We start from the raw sequence: 6,450 nt of genomic DNA, 5'->3' as shown, positions 1-6,450 counted from the left end.
TTAAAAAAAAAAGAAAAAAAAAGAAAGGAATGGAAACCAAAAGCATAAGGAGTCTGGGATAGCCGAAATTATTTGGATAAGTCTACAAGTATTCATTGGTGGATCATTGGTTTTAAAACCTGGACAAAAATCTACGTCTGGGGGAGTTATTAGGTGAGCCTGAAGAAAGGAGATCAGAAATCTTAAGGCAAGAAGAATGTGACTGGAAAATGTGGATATCAACAACTCCATCCTCTCTTGTCTCTCCACAAAAAAATAACCCTAAACACTAAAAACCTCACCCATGAAAGAGCCATTTTGAATATCTAGCCTTGATTGCTTTACTAAAGTCCTTTTGATGAGAATCACTGAAACCTTTAATAAATGTTAATAGCGAACTAACTGGAAGATATGTTTAAGTGTCTAGAATTTTGCATAACGGATCAACGGACTATTTATGCCTGTATTTTGGTGAGAATTGTCTAGACTATACCTAATCTGAGCATATGATTGACTTTAGTTTAGAAGCATGGTCTTTGAGATTTTGTTAGTTCCTGCAATTTTCAAACATCTTTTCTAGCTTTAGATTTTTTTGTTTTGTTCGAGGACAAACAAACGTTTAAGTCTGGGGGAGTTGATAACACCTGATTTTGTCCATATTTATGGATCACTTTTAATATTATGCAGGTGTTTTCAATCAGTTTTGAAGGTTTTATAAGTGTTTTCCATGTTTTGGAGTTTTAAAAAAAATTCAGGTTACTTAGGCAAAGACAATGCAAATTGGAGAAAATTCCACTTTTGGCCAATTTCAGACCGTAAGAAGTTTCACATCTGATCAAGCTCAAATATGAACACAGGATAGAGGAGACAACCAGATTTCTTATGCAATTCGATTGGACACAATCCAACGGTTGGATCATAAGTTATTTCTAATTTACTGAAGACATGTTCTATAGTCTCGCGAAAGAAGCAAGAGAAGGAATGAAGTTTGGACATCATAAGCCAACCACCGTGGTCCAGGAGCTCGTAACCGTGGTGAACACTATCTTGGCCACGCCTCAGAGCCTCCACCCATGGTGAACTCACATTTACCAGCCTTGGAGAGCCCAATTCTGTGACAAGCCCATTTTCAGCCCAAATGACCGTTTTCAAGCCCAACTCATTCTCTCTGCAAAATAAGCCCTAAGGACGACCAGAAACACTTGGAGACCTATAAATATGTATTTTATAAGACCTAATTTTGTGTGTTCTCATTTCCGCTTGTTAGGGAGGCACCCAACTTTTATTTCTTAGTTTTAGGTAAGGGAGATAGAGATTCTTCTCATGAACCCTTGTTGTTTTTTTTTCATCTATTCAGTTTATGCTATTTCTTTCTTTGCTTATTCTTTCTTTAATCATGAAAGAGTAATTTAGTTGTTGGGTTTAAGGGATCCATCGAAGGGGATTCCATATTCGATTAGGATTTTTGTTGTCTTCTTAGCCATATTCTAGATCTCATCTCTTCTAAGTAGGTTATAATGCATGTAGTTAAACTCGCGATCTAACTATTGAACCTAGGCATCAGAGCCATGAGAGTGTTGTATCAGATTGCCAGAACATAGCTTCAGAACAACATAGTCACTACAGGAGTCGAGAGGTACCTGTAGAGAAGTTGTGAGCAGACGAATTCAATGGTTAAAGCATGATCTTATTCCTGGCATGAGAGCGAGAGTTAATTGTCAGATTTAAGTGATTAGTTGATTAAGGTGACGAGAGTTGGTTAATCATACATATTCCTATTCCAGTTCCATGCAGATCTCAGAAGATAAATGAAGATAAATCGCCCGGAAGCTAATTGGAAATGCTTTGACATCGATTAGAGTAAACCGGAGAAGTCTAAACCGCCCCCTATGAGCTTCAGAACCCTAGCATGAATCGAATATCCCCTAAGATATCCCTGTCAGCCCAACATTCATTTTAGTAGAGTCTTAGTTGTGTTTTATTTTGCGTTTTAGTGACACACAACCCCACAAAAACCCCATTGGTCTTTGAATATCCCCTAATCCAGTTTAAAGTTTTTGCAGGAAAGACAACTCTCCGTGGATCGACACCCTGAGTACTACAACTTGCAGACACTAGGGTTTTCAAATATAAAACTTTTTTGCGACATCAACCCTAGCTCGCATCAATAACTCCACAAAATCCATGCCAGAGGAGGCTTATGAGGATAAAATACTTCATCATCTACCTTAGTAAGCATCACTCTTTGAGTATCAAAATCCATCCTTGCTCCTGTGGTGTTCAGAAAAGGAGTTCGAAGCAAGAGAGGTGGTGGGCTTGCGGGCCTAGGGTTGTTTTTTAACAAGCCCATTGGTCCTCCAAAAGTTTTAAATTTATAAAACCGTAGTGTCTGAAAGTGCACAGATGTAAGTTGTAGGACTTAGGGTGTCGATCTACAGGGAGGATGTCTAATCTGCAAGAAACAACAAACTGGGAAGTAAGTAAACTCATAAACCAATAAAAGATTGGGGTATTTGGTTAAGATCCTAAACTAAACCTAATCTAATATTCACAAGAAATGCAATGCATGATGAATTGTTAAAAGAACATCTAAAGCATATCAACTCAAACTAAAGACTCTTAAACTCATAGGTGGCGATTTAGACTTCTCCGATTTACTCTAATCGATGTATGGTGGCATTTCCAATTAGCTTACGGGCGATTTATCTTCATCTGTTTCTGGGAATCTGCATTGAACTAGAATAGACATATGTATGATTAACCAACTGTCGTCACCTTAATCAACTAATCTCTTAGATCTAGCAATTAACTCTCGCTCTCATGCTAAGCTTAAGATCATGCATTGGACATTGAATTCGTGTGCTCACATCTTCTCTATAGGTAGCTTTCGACTCCTATAGCGACTATGTTCTTCTGAAGCTAGGTACGGATGATCTCATACAGTACTCTCGTGGTTCTGATCGATCCTAGGCTAAGAGAATAGGTCATGAATCTACTCTCATGCTTTACGAAGAACTTAGAAGAGATGAGATCCAGAATATGGCTAAGAACAATAGAAATCCTAATCGATATATATGCTTGTCGATATCTTCAAACAACTTGATTCTCTAGGACTAATCTACATGATGCAATGAATGATGACAGACATAGAAGAACGCAAAAGAATGAAACAGAAAAGTTAATAAGATAAAAAGGAGAAAGAACAATGGATCTGGGGAAGAATCCCCATCTCCATCGCCTAACCCTAGAAAAACAAAGTTTGGTGGCTCAAAATGTCATTACAGGAGCACACACCCGTTTAGGGCTGCTAAACAATGTATTTATAGGTCCTAAGGTCTTCCAGGTCTCATTTAGGGCTTCTTTGAAGAGAAATGGCGAAGTGGGCTTTGATGTTGGGCCTTGTGGCTCGTCCTAAGGTCCACCGGGGGTGAGAGTCTTCCAGGGCAGGTAAAACATGTGTTTCCCGCGGGTGAGAGTCTTCCGGGACAGGTGAACTGGATCAACTTGTTCTCCATGTATCTTTTGATTGCACCGTTGGATCTTTGTGATGTAAAGTGCTATGGAAAGGTGGTTGGCTCCTCTTGAATGTGGCCAAATTTGAGCTGGATCAGACGGTGAAAAAGTCTTCATTTGAGGCTGAACTTCTGAAGGTCTGACTCTGAGCTAAAAATGTGGATTTCTTCCATTTTGCCATTATATTCCCTAAGTTTCCTGAAAAGAGCCTTGAAACTACAAATACATGGAAATCATAATAAAAGTTCATAAAACAAAGTAAAACCTTTGAAAAATCATTTGAAATCAATGGTGAAAAGTGGTCAAAATCAGGTGTTATCAAAAGGAAGCTCTTTGGTCTTCTTCTTCTTCATTACCACAAAGTCAGTTGGAATTGTGAATTCACCAATCTTCAGTGGGTAGTCTTCAAGGATTCCATATGGATTCTTTGAGGATGAATCTCCAAAGGTGATTGAGATGGGGTGATGCTTTAGAGTCTTGATCCCTAGTCTCTCCTGCATGTTTAAAGACATTACATTGATGCTTGATCCAGAATCATATAAAGCATTATCCACTTTCATGCTTCCAAGAGAGCATGAGATGGAGAATTTTCCTGGATTACCTAGCTTTGGAATAGTTTTGAGTTTCACCCTTATTGAATCAGTGCTAGAGACTCCATCCGATGTCCTTCCTTGAACCATTCTCTGATCCTTTCCTTCAGCAATCTCAGAATCATTCTTTTTCATATCAAAACAAGCTGCATCCCCTCCTTCTTTCTCAATGTCCTTATTGAGATCACAGAACAGGAACTCAAACTCCTCTATGATGGCGTCCTCACTATCCTTTGTCAGGCGTTTTCACTTGAGACATTGCCATGGAGAAGATCCTCAATTTCTTGGAGAGCAGCATGATTCTCATCATTTGAGAGGATTGCATTACAGTATTCTCTTGGATTTGTAACTGATGTCCCTGGTAAAGATCCTTGAGCTTGAGAAGTGCAGTGGCCCTTGTTGTTATCTAGAGTCTTTAGTTTGGAAGCCAATGTTGCAAGCTGAGTATTAAGATCAGAATAAGAGAAATCCACCTTGGTGTGGATCTCTTCCATTTTCTTGTTGAAGTCCATGGCACCACTTGCTTGACCTTGGAGGATTTGTTGGAGCAGGTTCTACACTTTCTTATCCTTATTCCCTGAATGATGTTGGAGACTTTGCTGTTGGAAAGGGACAAAACCGTGTTGTTGAGTGTTTTGAGGATAAAAATTCTGGATTGGGGGATTCTTGTAGTAGGTAAAGCCCTTTTGGTAACCTTGTTGGCCACCTACAAAGTTTACCTCAGCTGTGATGAATTCTCCTTGAACTGTGTCTTGAAACACACGATTCACATCTCAAATATAGTTGACTGACTTATAAGAAGCTATGAGAAGTTTATCTAGCTTCTCATTGAGAGACTTGATATCTTTCCTTGTCCTTTCCTCTTCAGCACTCACAGCTCCTCTTGAATTCCTGTCAAACTCTGATCCATACAGCTCATCACTCTGAAAAACATTCTCCACAAGGGTAATGGTGTCATTGACTTCCCTGATCATGAAATTACCATTCGAAGTTCTGTCCAAGAGCAGTCTGACCTTTGGTAAAGCACCTCTGTAGAAGGTACGTCGCAGCTGAGCATTTGAGAATCCATGGTGAGGGCATTGCATGGTATACCCTCTAAATCTTTCTCAAGCCTCACAAAATGATTCATGGTTATTCTGAATGAAACTTGAGATTTCATTTCTCAACCTTGATGTTCTTGATGAAGAGAAGAACCTGGTTAGAAATTCTCTCCCATATTGTGACTTATCTATGAGGAAGAAACTTTTCCTATTGATGAGCTTTGTCTCCTAGAGAAAAAGGAAATATCCTCAACTTAAAATTGTCCTCACTCACTCCATTTATCTTAGTTAGATGACAAACTCTATCAAAGTTGTCAATGTGATCTAATGGGTCTTCTAATGCCAAGCCATGGAATCTGTTTGATTGCACCATGTTGATTAAGCTAGACTTGATCTCAAAATCGTTTTCAGGTGTTGGAGCCTGAATCCCATGTCTCTGACCCTGAGCATTGGCCTCAACACCAGCTCCTACAACTGTTCTTGGAAGTGGTGGTGGAGGCTCTTGCTGATTCTGGTGTTTTCCATTACCACCATGAACCTGTTGCCCTTGATCCATACCCAACCTCTCAATGTGCTCAGCTTTTTCTCTTTGTCTTCTTGCTTGACTTCTTGTGTTCATAAACCTGAAAAAAAAGACAGAACTTGAAAAGGTAATCAGTAAAACAAAATACAATGACTTAATCTTAAAAGATCCAAAATCCTAATGCTAGATTAAACTCTCCAATTAGCAACAGCGCCAAACTGATAGTAGGTTTTTAGCCTACTGAGGTCAATTAACCTCTTGTGTTGTAGCACTTGAGGGTCAATCCAAATGGAGAGATTCTAGACACCAAGACTATATGGAACTATCTTAATCCAAGTCTAATTAAACAAGTTGGTGACTAAGTGATCTAAAACATAAAACAAACAAGAAGCAAGTAATGATTAAGAACTAAACAAGCAAGACAACAAAGCAAAGACTTAAATTCAAATAAAGATAAAGCTAAACAAGCAAGACAATAAAGATGTGATCATTGATCAGGGTGCTTTCAATGCTTAATTCATGATGCTAAGAAAACAATACAACACTTGAAATTCTTTAGTCTAGACTTCCAATTCAGATTAATTGATTCCCATTATAAAAATCTCTTTGTTAACTACCTAATCATGACTAATTCCCATTAGCGAATAAGGAATAAACAAGCATAAGGTTCCAAGTCTAATATGACCAAACAGCCTCTTTGTGCATCAAAATAAGAGCTAAGATAGACTGAATCTTATACAGAAAGACATAGCAAGCATTCACATGATCTCAAAATCCAATCAACTTAGAACTCAAAGCAATATCA

The 6,450-nt window shown here is 38.5% G+C and overlaps 1 non-coding gene across 1 annotated transcript; it reads left to right on the top strand.

The window, feature by feature from the left end:
* The first annotated feature begins 5,144 nt into the window (after positions 1–5,144).
* LOC112088289 lies at positions 5,145–5,251 on the top strand. The gene has a single exon (XR_002900453.1). It is a non-coding gene; the product is annotated as a small nucleolar RNA R71 (small nucleolar RNA).
* Positions 5,252–6,450: the final 1,199 nt, after the last annotated feature.

The sequence above is a fragment of the Eutrema salsugineum genome, unplaced genomic scaffold (assembly GCF_000478725.1).
Source record: "Eutrema salsugineum unplaced genomic scaffold, Eutsalg1_0 scaffold_15, whole genome shotgun sequence".
NCBI lineage: Eukaryota > Viridiplantae > Streptophyta > Magnoliopsida > Brassicales > Brassicaceae > Eutrema > Eutrema salsugineum.
The sequence above is the reverse complement of the archived record's forward strand: the minus strand, read 5'-3'. Positions and strand labels throughout refer to the sequence as shown.